Source organism: Gracilinanus agilis, chromosome 4 (genome assembly GCF_016433145.1).
Source record: "Gracilinanus agilis isolate LMUSP501 chromosome 4, AgileGrace, whole genome shotgun sequence".
Taxonomy (NCBI): domain Eukaryota; kingdom Metazoa; phylum Chordata; class Mammalia; order Didelphimorphia; family Didelphidae; genus Gracilinanus; species Gracilinanus agilis.
Window position 1 is genome coordinate 433,541,800 of NC_058133.1, and position 19,417 is coordinate 433,561,216.

A 19,417-nucleotide genomic window follows, 5' to 3' on the forward strand; every position below is an offset into this window, starting at 1 on the left:
GATCTTCCATCTAAATAAATGGGAAGGGAATAGGCTGAAGAACAACAACAATTAAAAAAATGTAAATAAATTGATTCCCAAGGAGGCTCTTTCCCTCACTCACTCCAATCCTTTTTTTTTTTAAACTCCTGCCTTTATTAAGTACAGAGGGCTGACTTCAAATCTTCTAAGCTATGAGCACCATATTGTGTCTTATTTTCTTTATTATTCCCAGTGCCAATCACAATGATTAGCATATATTTGGCAATCAATATCTTTTGAATGAATGAGAGAAAAAAGTAGAGAATTAAATTCCCTGAGCCTCATTTTCCTTCTCTGTAAAATGGGAATAATAATATCTTCCCTGTTGTTGACCTCACAATCTCCTGAGAGGGTAAAAAAATGAGGTAATGCATGTGAAGACACTTTTGGAAAAAGTAAGAAGCACATTTCAAATGCAAAGTGCTGTGATTATTGCTGTTTGGTTGAAAGAAAGCAAATTGTTTGAGACTGAAGAGCTTCTTGCTTTGATTATTATTATTGTCATGCTGTTATAGAATTTATGCAAAGTGCTTAGAGCTGCTTTGGGAAAAGGGACCATATTAATCCAAAGTCTTATTATGTCCTCCTTTCTCTCCTCTTTCTCTCCTATTTGTTTACTAGGTTGTAAAGCTCTAATGGGGAGAACATATTTTCTATATGTATTTCTGCTGAAGGATCAAGCACATTTGTATGCATGCTAGAAATGACAGATGATAGTCATTAATTCTCTTAACCTGGCTCTTACTTTTTCCTCTTCAATCATTTTTCCTTCAGAAAATGAATGACCTCCTGCACAAAGACCAGTGATTGGTGAACCTCTAAGGGCTCCTCAGTCTCAGCTCACTTATTCACTGGAAGTTTCTCTAAAGACAGTTGAAAAATCAATGGGAAAATAAGGGGAGACAGAACTTACTTTCAGTCTTTTTATAGCTCTCCTTTCTTGTACAGCTCTGGTCCTGCAGAGTTGGAAATACAATGAGAAAAGGATGGATATTAAGGGGGTGCAGACAGATCTTCCTATCAGTCCTTTTAATCCTTCTTTTCCTTTCCAGTCTTCTAGCTCTTAGACAATAGGAAATTGATTAGGATGGGATCAGGATTATTATTGTTTATCTATTGAATAACTGGTACTGATTTGATATTGTGTATGGCTATAACCTGTGATGGTTCCCTTGAAACCTGGGCCTAAAATGGTGGCAGGAATTGCTTTATATCAGTGGTTCCCAAACTTTTTTGGTCTATCATCCCCTTTCCAAAAAAAATATTACTTAGCCCCCTGGAAATTAATTTTTAAAAAATTTAATAGCAATTAATAGGAAAGATAAATGCACCTGTGGCCATCACCATCTCCCTGGATCACTGCAGCAACCACCAGGGGGCGGTGGTGCCCACTTTGGGAATCACTGCTTTTTATGAAGTATCCTTTGGATACAGCCATTTTGCTTTTCCCTATTCTTACCCACCATATATAGAAAACTCTCTTATAAGTATGACTTTAGGATTAGTTTTGTGAGGAATGAAAAGAATGAATGTGTTCTTCTCGGGGTGGACATCCATCCTACACCTCCCCCCTCCCATTAGGAATGAAAGTCTGTTTAGGCTTACTGAGTAAGACCTCAAAGACATTTTGATATTGCCATAGGCCCAGTGAGTTGGGAGAGCTCATCTCATTTCAAGGACAAAAGCCATTAGGCAATTCTCCCTCCTTATTTCCTCATACCTTTAGGAGTTAGAGGACATGGCTACCTCTCCATAGCCTTACTCTTCCCTAGAGGGAGCTTGTGATGAGCTCCCCTATATATCTTGCTGTTTTCTGATTGGCATAGACTTCCCGCCTAGATTGCAAGCCCTGGCCCCAGACAACGAGGTGTCCAACAGACAGGGGAGAGGGGATCTTGCACCAGCAACCTATATAATATTTGTATCTGCATCCATGCGTTGCATTTGCCACTAGGGCATTTTCCCTTTCTCATGAGAAAGGATACAAACTGCTTCTTTTACTCTCATTTCCTGCCTCCAGGTTTGTAATTTGGAGGGGTGGTCATTGTTATCCCACTCAGTTACATCAGGTTTGTGGGCTGGAGCAGCAGACTTAAAAGGGCCCCCAGCTGGTAATAATTTCACCCTTTTAGATGTAGGTTTGAAACATATAAATGGCTTATGATTGTACCTTTAGTTAGAGAGAGAAAAACTCTGATGATAGACTGAGTAGGTTAGAATCTGAGGTTTGCACTAGAAAAAATCTTATCTCATGTAGCTCCTCAGAATTATCCCATGTCTTCTTGCCATGAGTAAAGGGACACAAGGAAGATGAACCACAATTATTCATGCGATTAGATCAGTCAAATATAGTCTATTTTTTTAAGCCCTTACCTTCCATCTTAGAATTAGTACTGTGTATTATTCTAAGGCAGAAGAGTGGTGGGGGCTAGGCAATGGGGATCAAGTGACTTGCCCAGGGTAACACAAATATAGTCTTTAACAGGCTAAAAAGGACATGATTAGGAGCAGATGTCAGTCACCAATCTATCTGAAATAAGGCAGGAGGCAAGGGTAAGAACTATCAGTTCCTCTATATCTTTTTTTTTTTCCAAGTGCTCTAGTCACCTGATTGAGCATCAGTAACAAAACAACACAGTCTTGGAACTTGTTGCTGATCCCTTTGGCTTTCACTTCTTATTTCCCCTTAGAGGCATGGGTTTGATAGGTCACTGACACTAATCACTACCATTGTGCTACTGGTCTATGTGTTGAGGAAAGTCCTGCTTTCTTTTTCCTCACCACATATCCTCTCTCCACATCTTGGAGAGATCTTTCAAAACTTCCATTAAATGGGGGAAATCCTGGCCTCTATTCCTAATCTCACGTTAGCTTCCTCTTTTTCCATGGTGGAAAGAAATACAGCTCCCAAGTTCTTTATGTTCCCTTTTCAGGGCAGCCAAACCAAGTCTTACCATAAGGACTATTAGATTCTTCCCTAAGATTTCTAATTTAGCAGTCCCTTACAAAATCTACTGTAATAGGCCTGGTCATTATACAACATGGCATCAGATACTCACTAGTGCATGGTAGAGCATAGGTTGATAACTAGTATCTAGAGAAGACAACTTAGAGGAAGTAGTTAAGAGACTGCCAGTCAGGGCTAGAGAGAGAAAGTCCTAGGTTCAAATCTGACCTCAGACACTTCCTAGCTGTGTGACCCTGGGCAAGTCACTTAACCCCCATTACCTGGCCCTTACTATGCCTCTGCCTTGGAATCAATACATAGTATTGACTCTAAGATAGAAGGTAAGAGTTATGAGAGAGACACAGAGAGAGAGAGAGAGCGATAAGTTACCTTCAAGTGTCATGCTCAACAAATATAGAGCAACACTACATACAACAGGTATAACAATATAGAATGTTACTTCACAGAATTTCAGTGATTGTGTCTAATTACATACAGGATGGATCACATGGACATTCACAGTGCTCTATGCATGTCCATAAAACAAAAGCAAATAAGAATAGCAATAACAATGGGGGTTTATTATAAACAACAAGGGAAACCAGATGTCAAAACTAAGCAAGGTTAACAAACCGTAATGAGGAAACTAAGACATTAGCACCCAGGCTGTCAGGCTGTGTCTAAAGACCTGAAAGTTCCCTAATGGAATCAAGCTGGGATTTTGAAAAAAGTGGTTAGTTTGACCAAGTTGGAGGGAAGTGAGAGAGAGGGGTTTCTATATTAAGGAATAGCCCTAATGATTTACTAAACTAAGATCTAAACTAAGCTAAACCCTAACTAGAGTAGGAGGGGCTGGAGAGGAGGGCTTCTCACTGCACTGGTTCAGTGATGCTCCAAGATGATCATAGATGTCACAGGAACCAGGAATAAGTCCAGTATACAGCCAGTTAATCCAAAACAGACTCTAGGGAATAAGGTAGATAAATCTGCTGTCCACCAACAGATAATCCAGACCTTTCCTCAACCTCGGCCACAGTTGTTGCTTGGAGTGTCTTCTTCTCAGTGATATCCCACACTGACAGCTCCTTGGATATTTGGCAAAGCTGGACCACACAGCCAAAAAACCTTCCCTCCAGTTTGATCAAACTAACCATTTTTTTGAAAATCCCAGCTTTATTCCATTAGGGAACTCTCAGGTCTTTAGACACAGCCTGGCAGCCTGGGTGCTAATGTCTTAGTTTCCTCATTACCAAACAAATGGAGTCCCAAAATGGGCAAAATATGAGCAAAGAAAATGACATTAAAATATAAACACAACATACTTGAAAAACATTCATCTGAGAATACAGGTAATTACATTTAAGACACACATTACAAAAGTGGACACTATCATTACCTTTACTCAGCTCTGCATATACAGCCTTGCCTTAGTTTTACCTGGAACATTGGCAGTGAGCCTGATCACTGAGGAGGGTATAAGGAGATTTTCCACAAGAGTGATAGACTAGGGGAGTGAGGAGTGGTGAGGGAGAGAGGGAAAGGATCAAGTTTCTTTGCAAAATTTTACTTTGACACTTGGATTTAAATTTAATCCTTGGATTAAATCAATCTTGCCTAGAACCCAAATACCTTCAGATTCAATACATTCAACCACAAATGGATCATCGCATTTACCCAAGGCAACGAAGATTTATAAACAAGATAGTATTGGAGAATAATGAAGCCTAGAGTTGGAAAGCACCCTAGAAATCATCTAATCCAATGCCCTCCTCTTTTTTTTAAACCCTTACCTTTGTTTTGTTTTGTTTTTTTTTGTTTGTAGAATCAATTGTATTGGTTCTAAGGCAGAAGAATGTAAGGACTAGATCGGTGATGGCCAACCTATGACACACATGACATGCGTAGTCATTTTCAATGATGCGTGGCCGCATGTGGCCGCATTCAGAGAAGTATGGGACCACATGCCAAGGATGAAACATTTGTTGTAGTGTAGTATAGACACTCTATGCACTATAGATGACAATTCTACCTATATTAATTTACCTATTTTGCTTTATTAAATACAATTATATATTACAATTATACATTTTTGTTATTTAAATGATAAATATCACAAAATGATGGTTTTTTTTCTTGAAGTGACACACCACCCAAGTTATACTAGGGTTTTTTGGCAAATTTTGACACACCTTAAAAGGTTGCCATCACCGGACTAGGCAATGAGGATTAAATGACTTGCCCAGGGTCACACAGCTAGGAAGTACCTGAGATCAAATTTAAGTTCAGGACTTCCCATCTCTGGGCTTGGCTCTCAGCCACTGAGCTACCTTGCTGTCCCCAATGCCCTCCTTTTTAACATATGAAGAATCTAGCCCAGAGTGGTTAATTGTTTTACCTGAGGACACACAAGTTAGTGGCAGAGCTACTGGATCTGAGAATTACCCTGTGTACAATATGACCATTGTTTGGAAGGGTAGAATGGTCCCAACTCCTGATATCACTAGTCCCTTTCAAGACTCAGTTCAAGTAATACCAGCTACCTGAGGACTTTCCTGATCCTATCAGCTACTAGTGCCATCTTTCCTCAAATCACCTTGTATTTCTTTTATATTTATTTTGTATAGACCTATATAGGCATGTGTGGTATTCTCACATAGAATGTAAGCTCCTCAAAGGGATGAATGATTTTACTCCATCTATGCATTCCTAGTGCCTAGCATAATACCCAATGCATAGCTGGTTCTTAATAAATGTTCACTGATTGATTTTTGGCCATCTCCTTCAAATTCACAAATTCTGGCTGAGGAACAGAACACCAAGGCCAGATGGCTATAAAACCACCTGATTTCCTTCCATACTAGAAGACTCATCCTGGTACCTTTGACTACAACAATTGAGGAGAATGAAAAAGGGATGCATTGAACACTTTGCGGGGAAAGGAACTAAATGAAAAAAGTGTGGTCTCTATTATCTAGTACTGGTCTGCTGAGAGAATGCTCAGAATGAAAAAGGAAAAGAAGTCAGATGATTTGGCTATCACTTCAGTGAGAAAAATAAGGAAAGAATATGTTCTATCCATAGTTCTAGTCTTTCTAGGCCAGACAATATGGTTAAAGGTATTTGGAAGGCCCCAGAACACCAGAAAATAACTAGGAAAGCATCCCTCATGCCCACTTCTCTCTCTTCCAACTCAAAAACAGAATATTGTTATTTTCATGCTATACTTTTTCTTCTAGCTATTAAAAAACAGATTTAAAAAATGAGGCCTCTGAAAAAACAAACAAAAAAACTTCACAATTTTATAAACATTCAAACAAGCTAATAAGAGCCCAAAGAATTCTCACACTAGATCAGACCTATTATTATTACAGATACAGACTGGGCATCTCCAGCTATGACACTAAGAAATATGTTTGAAAGCAAAGGTTTTCTCAATAGGAGTAATCTCACCAAAGTCAGGTAAACACATCCCTAAATTTAGTGGAAGGAACACTGGACTCAGAGTTAGAACAATTGGGTCCTATTCCCAAATTCTTATATTCACTGTGTGATTTGTACTTAACTTCTCTGAGACTCAGTTTCCTCATCTATAAAATGGGAACAGTAGGATCTGTCCCATTTACTTCTAAAACTATTGTGCAGAACAATTGAGAGAAAGTACTTTGTATCTATGAAGTGCTAAAGATATAATATATAAAATATTATTGCTGATGAATCATCTATGAATTTATTTAAAGGCTGGTTGGATTTTAGCAGCATTATCAGGCCATACCACCTCTTGCCATAACAAGTTTAATAAATGGCAACTTGTATAAAATTGTATTTGCTACATCTTTAATTTACTGCTTTTAAGTTTCAAGAGGTTCCCTCTGCTACTCTTGTAGTAGAATTTTAGGAACACATCCCTACTCCTTCTCCATGGTCCCCTGCCATTCTATTTATTTTTTATTATTTTTTTAAACCCTTACCTTCCAAGTTGGAGTCAACACTGTGTATTGACAAGACAAAAGAATGGTGAGGGCTAGGCAATGGGGGTCAAGTGACTTGCCCAGGGTCACACAGTTGGAAAGTGTCTGAGGCCAGATTTGAACCTAGGACCTCCCATGTCTAAGCCTGGCTCTCAATCCACTAAGCTACCCAGCTGCCCCCCCATGCCATTCCATTTAAAGACTTGGTGTGGGCTCAGAATTCAGATATTCCCACTGTTGTTCAAATACTAACACTGTCATAGACGTCTCCTTGTCTACCATGATGCCCTTCAAACCTTCGAAATCTTCATCCCTCACGCCTACTTCGAATCTTCGAAAAGATACAGAATGGAGCAACTGACATTTGGTTTCCTTCAGCATTTCTTCCTGGCTATTTCCATTAAGTCTGACAGGAAGACCAAGGAGGAGGCTTGATCTCAATGTTATTCAACTGTCTTAAAACTTGAACATCTGTTCAGTAGAGTCACAGCCTTCAATTTTTTTTTTCCTCTAAAGGGAGGCTTGACTGGCTTGTGTTTTGAGAGTGGGGTGCCTGTTTATTTTGAAAGTAAATGTTGAATGTTTGCCTCTGTTATTCTAACTACTCTAGCTGAATATCAGCTTTCCTGCTCCTCCCTGAGCTTTCACTAGGGTAGGGCTGAACACTCTTGTCCTTGTGCACTGAACTATTGCTCAAAAAAGCATTACATGACATTTCATTTTGCAGTATTTTTAGGTCAAGTTGGTTTAATAGCATTCCTGAAGACTAAGTTGAAAGCTGTATATAGCATTTTGAAGAAGATGGGTATCATTTAAAAATATCACATGTCATTTCCAAGGGTACTTAAGCCGTCTTTCTTTTTGGGGTTACTTAGCTATATTTCTGTTGTATTCACTATCTTTCCCAAAAGACATCCCCCTTTCTTTCCTATATCCCACAATACACACAGAGGGGACGGGGGAAGTTACTCAAAATTTAATATCTGAATTATCTGGTTTTTATGTATTTTTTTTTTCCTTAGGAAGAACTATGCTGATGGTGATATTGTATGTCTCCAGAATTACAAATACACTGACATTAAGATATGAAGGTGAGGGAAGCTGGGTAGTTCAGTGGATTGAGAGCCAGGCCTAATGAGGGGAGGTCCTAGCTTCAAATCTGGCCTCAGACACTTCCTAGCTGCATGACCCTGGGCAAGTCACTTAACCCCCATTACCTAGGCCTTACCACTCTTCTGCCTTAGAACCAATACAGTGTATTGATTCTAAAATGGAAGATAAGGATTAAAAAAAAAAAAAAAAGATATGAAGGTGACCCACTGTCAATAGGACACATGCTTGGAGTTCTATTTCCAGAAGTTGTCATAACATGAATTCATGCACATTTCCTTGCTTGGTTCAATTGTTACCTTACGTTTGCAACAGGCTAGCCAGGACTAGGGCTAAAATCTATAGTTAAATAGAAATGATTGCCTGACTTGCCTTCAGTATAAGAATCTTAAAAAAAAAAAAAAGGTACTACTAGAAAGGATGGAACAAACAAAATGGAATGAACCTCATCTCCTTTGGAGACTATGAGGGACCTGTGAAGATGGAAAGGGTAAAACTAGTGGTACAACTCATTCAGATTGTGGAAACATTCAGTGAATGTGATGAAAACATTTACTTTCCAAGCTATGCCAGGAAGAAGGATCTCTTATGTACTGTTTCCTTCTGGTTCACATCTGGAAAAGATCAGGGATAGGATTTGCAATGGCTAAGAAAGTTTTATGTTGCCAAAGTGAACCCACACACATGTTCTCTAGCTCAATAATTCACCAAGTTCTTGTACCCAATCCAACCCCCCTCTGCCCAATCAGATGCTCTTTTTCCCCCATTCAATGATTAGAGTACTCAGAGTTGTACTATTCAGGTATGACATCTGTGTCAAGGCTCTGTCATCATTGTCCCCAAATGTTGACATTGCTTTGTGAGAGAGCACAAGAACCCAGAGCTAACATACACTCTCTCTTTTTTCTTTTTTCTTTGTCTTTTTAAACTCTTAACTTCTGTCACAGAATCCATACTGAATATTGGTTCCAAGGTAGAAGAGTGATAAGAACTAGGCAACTGAGGTTTAAATATCTTACCCAAGGTTACACAGTTAGGAAGTGTCTGGGGCCACATTTGAACCCAGGACCCATTGTCTCCAAGCCTGGTATTATAGCCACTGAGCTATATATAGTCTCAAATGAAGACTCTAGCAGAGAATACCCACCTCCTCCCATCCATAGTATCTACCCATTTTCTTCATGCTCCCACAATCATATCCCTAAGAGAAAATCCGACTCCTTTCCCTCAAGGATCTACATCCCAACAAATCATCCCCATACTACCTTTTTATGCTTTGACATGTAGCATTAATTAATCATGCTTTCTGACTCCATACAGTCCTTGGAATCAAACATTATCCCCTTCATCCTCTGCACCCTCAAATACTGCTATATATTTTGTCCCATCAGTCCACGAACTGACATATTCGCACTTGCTCCCTTGATTACTAGAATCCTAATGCAATCTTAGAGCGTGGAGATTAATTCACAGGTCCAGGCAGCTACAAGTTCAGTGTCCAATTTCCACCTTTTCAAAGTCTGCTGGATGCAGGATGAAATATTCCCCAGAGGAGGAAAGGCCCTTCCCATACCGAAAAAGCACTAGCATTACCTAATAAATAGAAATTGCTTATTGGTTTAACTTGTGTTTGCTAAAGTAGCTCTTTCCTCTGCAGTCTCTAGTTTACTCCTGGAACTACACATGCTGAAGAGTAAAATCAGAGCATAAAGAATCCACATTTAAAAGTAATTAAGATGCAATGAAATATAATGAACTCTCACACTGACCAAGTTATTTTAAATATAGACTAGACAGCTTATAGAGAGAACCAGCCAAGACTGCCAAGAGAGAACCATGTCTCATTGCCTTAGAGAAATCATCGCCTTAAATAATAGCCAAATCCCTATATTGTTCTTTTTAAAAATTTTTATCTAATTTATACATTTATTTTTATATATAATAAATACAATAATTCACTTTCACTTTTAACTAATTAATATTATTTTTAAATTAATTTATTTTATAGTGTTTTCCCATGGTTACGTGATTCACATTCTTTCTCTCCCTCCCCCCCACAGAGCCAACGAGCAATTCCACTGGGTTTTACATCTATCATTGTTCAGAACCTATTTCCATATTATTAATATTTGCAATAGAGGGATCATTTAGAGTCCACATCCCCATTGAACCATGTGATCAATCATATCCCTGTATCTTTCTGAAGCATCAAGATGACAGAGACTATGGCCACTCATGATGTTGGCCAAAGATTTGCCGGGAACCCACCAACAAGAGAAATACAGACAGCAGCCTGGGATCATCTGTTATAAACCAGGACCAGTAGTTGCGTAAATAAGAAAACATGCCTGAGTCATGAATTCATTACTCCCAGGTCTCAGAGACTGGTGTGGATGTTGTTGGATGATTCTATATCTTTTCCCCTTGAGACCCTGATTGCAGAGTGTGGGAAGTAAAGTTATACAAGCCATTAATGACACCAAAAGTGAAAAGTTGTCTAGTCTAGGAGACAGCAGTCTCTATCTTTACGATAAGCAGTCATCTGAGGAGTCTCAATTCTGTATTTTATTATCTATTTCTTAAAGCAAATATACCTAAATGACAATAGGTTTTCCTTTTGGGACTTGTGAAACTGAAAAGATAAAAAGTGTTAATGAGAGGGGGCAACTGGGTGGCTCAGGGGATGGAGAGCCAGGCCTAGAGACATGAGGTTCTAGGTTCAAATCTGGTCTCAGACACTTCCCAGCTGTGTGACCCTGGACAAGTCACTTGAACCCTATTGCCTAGCCCTTACCACTCTTCTTCCTTGGAGCCAAAACACAGTATTAATCCAAGATGGAAGGTAAGGGTCTAAAAAAAAAGTGTTAATGAGAAATAAGGCATGACCTATATCAAGAAATTTTCCTGAAGTTTAGACTTCTGACATCCCATCCCAGAAGGCACTTAAAACTTTAAATGTTCCACTTTATCTAGAAAATGAAAGAGCTGGTTTTGGTGGCTTCCAATGACCTTTCTGGCTCTAAATCTATAATCTATAAAGGGAAAAGGGTGAAATGTAAGCCAAAATTGTCGTTGTTTCATGAAATATTACATGTTTTACATTTTTTCAAAACCTAAATTGAGTTAAAAGAAACCAGGCCCTAAGTAGAAGACAAAGCATCAGAGTAGGGGAAGCTTTCTATAAAGAAGAACATCAACTAAGTCACTTTCTATGGGGTAACTTTTTGAGGTGCCCCTTTTCCTCATAGGTAGGATACTCTGTAACCTAAGTGCTTTTACCTATAAATATCAAAATCATCAATTCACTGGCAGTTGGGTACTACAGTGCATAGAGAATTGGATTTCCTCAGATGTTGGTTAGGTGTAAGACCCTGGACAAGTCACTTGACCTCTGCTTTAGTTTCTTCAACTATAAAATGGAATAATAATAGCACCTACCTCACAAGGCTATTGTGAAGATCAAATGAGTTAACACATTAAAGCTCTATATAAGTGACAGCTATGATGATGATGAATATTTCTGAGACACAATATTGAGCTGGGGAGCCAGAGAAAGAAAATAACAAGATTAGACATAGTCAGTGTCAGGACCAAGAACAGAGTCTGAAGGAAAAGGATGAAGAGACATGAACTGAGGTCAAGCTTCAGGGATTCTAAACCAAAGCAAGAATAGTCTTAACAGAGGCTCCTTATTTTTGCTGCTCTCATTTTTCCTGTTTTATGACTAGCCATAAAATACCAGGGCAGCTAGGTGGATAGAGTGCCCAGTACAGAGTCAGGAAGACTCATCTTTGTGGGTTCAAATCTGGCCTCAGACACTTCTTAATTATGTGACCCTGGGCAAGTCACTTAACCCTGTTTCCCTCAGTTTCCTCATTTGTAAAATGAGCTTGGAAAAGGAGGCAAATCACTCTAGTATCTCTACAATGGAAGCCCCAAGTGGGGTCATAAAGAGTCGGACATGACTGAAAAACAACTGAACAAAAATATGACATTATAAACCTCTGTTTCTCTCTAAATTTTCTACATCTACCATCCTGCTGGCCAGGTTCTATTACTCTCCATTTCGGTGGCCACCTCTAAACAGTGGCAGATACTTAAAAGAAAATGGGAGCCGTGGTCCTCCACTCAAGTTGTGTTCTGATGTCTCATTGTGACATGGAACTAGTTTAAGTTCTCTAAAGCTAGTGGAGAGAAAGTAATGGCAAGTCCTATCTGGGGCAAAACAGTTTTAGGAATGTACCCAGAAACAGGCTTGTAACTGTCACCTAAAAACCAGCCACAGGCAGGTACAGAGGAGTTTATTATCAAGAAGAATGGCCGGAAGGTGATGAATATTTTTGGCCAAGCAATTTATGAAGATTATCTACTAGGACGTGGAGAGATCATGCTCCTTGTCTGTATGACACCATGAAATCACAGTTTCGGGAACACTGAACAAGAAGCCCACAAAAAAGGTACACAACGAAAAAGATCAGATCTGCAAGGAGATTTAAAGTGGGACTGGAAATCCTGTTGTCATTGTTGTTCAGTTGTTTCTGACCCTTTGTGACCATAGGAAACTGCCATTTCCTTCTCCAGCTCTTTTTATAGAGGAGGAAATAGGCAAACAGGGTTAAGTGACTTGCCCAGGATCATACAGCTAATAAGTGTCTGAGGCTAGATTTGAACTCATGAAAATGAGTTCCTGACTTCAGGCTCTACACTCTGTCTGTGCCAATTGGCTGGAAACTATAGCTATTCTTAAATTTTTAACTTTTTTTTTTTTTTTACCTCTTAGAAAACCATTGTTTACATTTGTAGAATGCCTTAGATAATCTCTTTTGATCCTCACATAACAGAACTTGTGGGATAGGTTTCATAATTTCCATTTTAAATATTTAGATTTGAAGGAGCTCTTAGAGACCATTTAGTCCAACTCCATTTTACAGATGAGGAAACAGAGACCCAGAGGGATAAGTAACTTGCTCAAGGTCACCTAAGTAGTAAGTGACAAGGCTTACTCAGATCTCTGACTCCAAATTCAGATCCCTGAAGACCTTGATTATATTACAGAACTTTGAAACATCTTTCTTCCTCACTGTGAATTTATACCCTAAAGCTATTTTTTGCTGTTTTTTTTCTATTTTATTATAAAAATTATTTTTTTCAATTTTTAAAACATACAGGCAGAAATGTTTAATACTCCCCATTAATACTGTTAAATCTAACAAACTGAAGCAAAAATTCAAAAAGATTAACAGTCACAGTAGTTTATTTACAATTGAATTTTTATCAGATATTTACAAGACAACCAATTTTACACATCAGAAATGGTATCAAAAGTATGAATTATGATAGATGACAATGTGTGAAATGGGTGTAAAACAAAAAAGCTCAAGTGGACAAACAAGTTACTTTTCTTTTAATTTATTAATACTAGCTTAAACTTGGTTAAAGCAAGATATCAAGAACAAAGAACTTTTTTTTTTTAACTTGAAAATTTGCCAGAGCTTTACCTTCCTTGATAGTCTCAGCTATCTGGAACATTTCTAAGAGATCGGATAAAATGAGGGACAAAGATCTCTGAGTAACTGATTTTTTTTTAAACCCTTACCTTCTGTCTTAGAAGAAATACTGTATATTAGTTCTAAGGCAGAAGAGTATAAGAATTAGGCAATGGGGGTTAAGTGACTTGCCCAGGGTCACAAAGCTAGGAAGTATCTGAGGTCAAATTTGAACCCAGAACTTCCTGTCTCTAGACCTGGCTCTCAATCCACTGATTCACCTAGCTGCTTCCCCACCAAACCCACTCCCACCCCGTAACTGATTTAAAGGTCATATAATCCATGATTTAAAGCTTATATACCAAGAGAGTTTAAATGAGGAAACTAAGGTTCAAAGGGGTTGCTTTTTGTCCATTTTTGCCCCATTTTTGTTTTCCAATATGGTCACTAAAGGGGAAAAGCAAAATTTGAATCCAAGTCTTTTTCATAAAACAGAAAGTCAATCCGTGCTAATTCTCCCTCCCCTGTCTTTGTTGCTCTGAGCAAAATACTATGATCCAGCAAGGCACTGATAAAATAAATGGTGTTTTCCCACCAGCCCATGTGGTCAGTATTTCATCAGGGTAGTGACTGACAGGGACTAGTCTACGAAGTCAAAGATGACTGGAACATTTTCTTACACTATTGAACACATATGCATAGGAGAGAGTTTTTGGAAACAAGTGATAGTTCAAATGTAACCACTAATTTCTTTCTTTTTATTTTCATTTTAAAACCTTAACTTCTGTGTATTGGCTCCTAGGCGGAAGAGTGGTAAAGGTGGGCAATGGGGGTCAAGTGACTTGCCCAGGGTCACACAGCTGGGAAGTGTCTGAGGCCAGATTTGAACCTAGGACCTCCCATCTCTAGGCCTGACTCTCAATCCACTGAGTTACCCAGCTGCTCCACAACTGCTAATTTCTTACAAGATTCCCTTCCATTCCACCATGGAAATTCCTGAGCATGCATCACACTCACCCATTTGCCCCACCAATTTCAGGAAAAGAACATTCTGCACCAGAATAGAAAATCTACCTTAGCACAGGAAGGTGGAGAAATTAGACTATACCTGTATTTCTCTAGAAGCATTCATGAACCTGAGCCAGAGAAGTCACCCATAGTAGTGGAATAGAGGGAGGAAGAGGGGGAAGGCCATTGAGTTGAATATCTTCTTAAGCAAATGTAAAAATAATCATTAGACGTCCTCTGAACATGAAAGATTCCCTATAAAACCATGCACATACTTTTAGCTGTTTGAGTCCCAGAACTCCATAAAAATATTTCTTTATCTTTCCATAGCAAACAAGAGCAATGAGACTATTTCTGATGATCGCCTCTAGATTCAAACTGCAGGGGTGGGGTTGGGGTGGGGAGGTGGAGACAAGATACTTTCTAAGAAAAATTCTTGACACAGGAATTCCTTCTTTTTCCAGTCTCCTAGCCTACACCTCTCCCTCGCCCCCAAGTTTATTGATTTCCAGACAGAGTGAACATTCTTGTTTTGTCTTGTCTATACAGACAAAAAAGATTGAATGCATGTCTCTTAGCTTTAAGAGGTTTTTTTCCTTGCAAATTCCTGATGTTATAAAAATAGGTATGCAATACTAGAAAGATATCTGATATAGGGAATGCATTTAATAATAACCATAATATATAATTCAAAGAATCATAGAATGATGGATTAGAGACCTTCTAATTGAACACACTACTTTTTTCAAATAAAGAAACAGACCAAGAAAGGTAAACTTAACTTACTCTTGTTTACAAAAGGGTAAAGTCAAAATTCAATTTTTAGTCTTCCATTTCCAGAAATTTCCTTAGTGGGGCTGGCTAGGTAGCTAAGTTGATAGAGCATCAGGCTTGGAGTTGAAAGGACTTGCATTCAAATCTGAACTCAGACACTTCCTAGCTATGTGACCCTAGGCAAGCCATTTAGGCCTAATTGTTTAGCCCTTGCCTTTCTGTCTGGGTAAAAAACAAACAAACAAACAAACAAACAAACAAACAAATAAATAAATGAATGAATGAATGAATGAATGAATGAATGAATGAATGAATAAATAAATAAATAAATAAATGAATAAATAAATGAATAAATAAATGAATAAATGAATAAATTAAGCAGATCCCTAATTGAGAGAACAAGGTAGATAGATGGTTCAATCCACCTTAGGGAGCTGCCTAGATGCCCAGTTGTTTTCTCTGGGTATCTCAGCTCCCTATCTGTGAGAGGAAAGCAAGGTTTCCCTCACTGGGCCAGTAGTACATAAAAAAACCAAACAAACAAAAAAACCTAGAGATGACGTTATAGGGGAGAAACAGTATCTATTTTATTGTAGATCAAGGTTAGGAAGTGAGGATTAGGAAAAAGGGTCTCCCTAGCTCTAATTTTCTTAACTCATACCCAGCAAAACTAAGTTCATCACAAGATGAACACTTCTAGTCTTTAGGCTCCCTATCAGCTTCCTATTTCTGACTAAATGTCCCCCCAAACCAGGACATTTAGCCAGAGACGGATACACTGTGGTAAAATCAAATGTAATGGACTTCCGGGGCAGCTGGGTAGCTCAGTGGATTGAGAGCCAGGCCTAGAGACAGGAGGTCCTAGGTTCAAATCCAGCCTCGGACACTTCCCAGCTGTGTGACCCTGGGCAAGTCACTTGACCCCCATTGCCTACCCTTACCAATCTTTCACCTATAAGTCAATACACAGAAGTTAAGGGTTTAAAATTAAAAAAAAAAAAAAGAAAAACTCAACAAATGTAATGGACTTCTGTACTAGCAGCAATGCAATGATCCAGGACAATGCTGAGGGACTTATGAGAAAAAACGCTACCCACATTCAGAGGAAGAACTGTGGGAGTAGAAACACAGAAGAAAAACAACTGTCTAATCACATGGATGGATGGGAATATAATTAGGGATATTGGCTCAAAATGAGTACCCTAGCACAAATATCAATAATATGGAAATAGGTCTTGATCAATATAAAACCCAGTGGAATTGTGTGTTGGCTATAGGAGAGGGTTGGGAGGAGGAGAGGGATAGAACATGAATCCTATAACCATGGAAAAATGTTTTTAATTAATTAATTAATTGTAAATTTTTAAGTGTCCCCCCCAAATCTGACTGTCTACCTGACTATAATCCTCAGACTCTGATTCAGTTATTTCTCCCAAAGTTGTCTCCAAATTGTGTTAAGAGTGGACCCAAGATGACTGAGTCCACCCAGCTGGGTCTGACCCCTGAGGATTTCAAAGTAAAATCGCCAGGCAAGTGGACACACAGAGCAGAGATAACTCATTCTTCTCCAGGATGTTCACTAGCTAAACAGGAACCTCAGGAAAATGGTTTAAAGGTTTCCCTTCATGCACCGAAGGGTTGAGGTAGGAAAGTTCATAGAAGCCGCTCTTCTTCTCCTAGCTTGTACAGGAAGTACCAGTTGTACCTTCCAAACTCTTCCTCCTCAGACCCCTGCATTCCAGAATCCTCTCTCCAGAGTTCCTAGTGTGTGCCCATGCTAGCACCTTAAAGACAACCTTCAACTTCTCTTAAAATTTGCTCTTATCTCTATAACTCTACTATTACATTCTTCGAGTTGTTACCAGGATAGAAATCAAGCGTTAAAAAAAAAAAAAAGATGAAATTTCCTATGCCATTAAAGTCAGATATGATGGATACTGTGTTCTTATTCGTTTGCTGAGCACATTGATTTGGGCAGTCTTGGGTTTGAGCATGGGCTCTGTCATTTACTGTTACCTGGATTACATAACCTTCTTAGGTTTACATTTTTTAATCTGTTAAATGAGAGGATGCAACTAGATGATCTTTAAGGTCCCTTTCAGTTCTAAATCGAGGACCTACGATCCTATGTAGGAATTCATTCCTCAACATAGGGAAAATAAGACATATTATATATAATATATATATTATATTATCATATATAATATAATATATTATTCTTACTATTTATTATTATATTATATACTTATTAAATATTTGTGATTATATAGTTTTAATAGAAATATATTTATTATTCATGCTATCTATATTAGTGAACAAAATTCCATATATTGTTTAAAAGAATTAAGCTAAATTATTTCTATGTGTATAAGAACCTCAGGAGCTTTTCAAATGCTAAACAAGTCAAGAAAGCCCACATCTCCTGATTTGACTTGATCTGGCCAAAGTAAGAACTACATTAATGGCCAAAAGTCCCTTTGACACCCCAACGGGTGGAGCTGGCCAGAGCTCTGATTCAGTCAATTCCAACAGTGTCCTCAGCATGAATCAGCACCAACCTCACACCTTTCCGCAATATCTGGTCCTACATGACCCAGAAAATTCTCAAAATCCACCAGGCTTTACTGTTTTGAGTGGTCCCCTCCACTAGGTATTTCAATGAATCTGACCTATTTCCATTCTACATGAATGCCCCCCCCCCCACAATACTTTAAGTATTTCCTCTCAATGAAAAGGGCTTGTTTTATTTTCTTTCTTCTAGATTCTGACTTTGTGTGTGCTCTTTGTGGTACTCCACTACCCAGCCATGCCAGTTTCATCCTTTAGAAGCATCAGGTATTGACCAGGGTTGGAACTAATGGTCTTAGCTCTTGCCCCTACTTCCCAAGCAATGGTTTGGTGAACACAGAACACAGAGTCTAACAGTAGAACCACAGCCCAAAGTAGGACCTCCCTGCTTCTCCCAGACACTAAGGCCATGATTAGGAAGCTGCCCCTCAAGAGCTCTTCCCCTGACAACATAATTGGCACATGAAGAAAATTGCTTGTAATGCATTCTGGAATCCTTAATTTTACTCAGACTACATTAGTACAGCATTACAATAGTTCTCATGTAACCTGCGGTCCACAGTTTTATATCTATATCAATATAGTAACCAAATTCATATGGACAGGTTTAATCTTGATAGCCTAATCCCGAGAGCACCAATGTCTCTTTCTGGCTCACTTGGAACTTCAGGTACACTTGTGGTCTTGCCAATAAAACCCTATGGGGCAAGGTAGATGGCTCAGTAAACAGAGAACCAGTCCTGGAGAGGAGAGGTCCTGGTTTCAAATCTGATCTCAGACATTTCCTGTGTGACCCTGGACAAGTCACTTAACCCCCATTGCCTAGCCCTTCCTGCATTTCTGCCTTGGAATGGATACTTAGTATCATTTCTAAGACAAAAGGTGAGATTTCTGGATTTGGGGAGGTTTTTAACTGTAGTAGGACTTTTTGGACACCCCGTTTTCTCAGGTTCATTTTTTTCAGAAGGTAATTTTTTAGAAGGACCCTCATCCTTAACAGTGGCTGGCAATGCTCCACAAAACTGACTATAGAAGTATTTAAGGCTTGTTTGAACTTACATTAAATAGCCAGAGACTGCTTTAAAGTTTAGACCTTTTGTCTAAGGTTTTAGACCTTTCTCTAGCTCTTCTGTCAGCCTTTGATTCTCCATAATTCTCCCAGCAGTTCATGTGTCACTTCTTAGTTCCTTTAATGTCTACCTTTAGCAGTCCTCCTGCCTTGTTCCCTGCTTTAGTGATGCTATGTGCTTGGGAACCAAATGCCCAAACTTGCTCAAAAAGATGAACTCACTGCAAGTTCAACAAGCTTCTCTTTTTTCGTTTCAGTCATTTCCCAATCTGTGTCCACCTCTTTGTGATTCCAAATGGGGTTTCCTTGCAAAGAACCTAGAGTGGTTTACCATTACTTTCTCCAGATCATTTTATAGATAAGGAAATTGAGGCAAATGGGGCATTTCAGTGACTTGCCCAGGGTCATATAAGCTAGCAAGTGTCTAAGACCAGTTTTGAGTTGGGAAGATAGCTCAAGGTCCAGC